This window comes from Egretta garzetta, unplaced genomic scaffold (genome assembly GCF_000687185.1).
Source record: "Egretta garzetta isolate BGI_Z169 unplaced genomic scaffold, ASM68718v1 scaffold97, whole genome shotgun sequence".
NCBI lineage: Eukaryota > Metazoa > Chordata > Aves > Pelecaniformes > Ardeidae > Egretta > Egretta garzetta.
In genome coordinates this window covers 647,149-647,607 of record NW_009260135.1, presented here as the reverse complement: position 1 = coordinate 647,607, position 459 = coordinate 647,149, and positions in this window count along the sequence as shown.

The window sequence follows — 459 nt, the reverse complement described above, 5'->3', positions numbered from 1 at the left end:
GCCCCTTCCTCAGCGCCTTTCACTGCTCCTGAGGCAAAAGGAGCACTCTGCTTCGAGACCCTGTGCCGGGCGGGCGTGGTTCAGCTCATGGCGCTCAGCGAGGGTGAGGGTTCGAGATGAAGCTCTGCAAAAAACTTCCAAAAAAAAAAAAAAAAGCAACAGGAAGATGTCAAAGCCGGCTTTGTGTGTTACCGCCCTCCTCCTTTGTGCTGCTGCTTTAGCTGGCTGTGGCTGCCTTGCAGGACTCGCCATCGGGGCGACGGGCAGGAGGTGCCCTGTCCTCGGGAGGGGCAGCACCCGGTCCGGTGGGTTCTGGGGCCCCAGAGCAGCCCGGGAAGCGCTGTTGGAGGGCAGGGACCCTAGCGGCAGCCCTGGCTTTCTCAGACGGTGTTTAGGAGTTGGGGAAAAAACCGGTGACGACTAAAAAGAATAATCCAGCTGTCAGGTTTGTCCTAACCA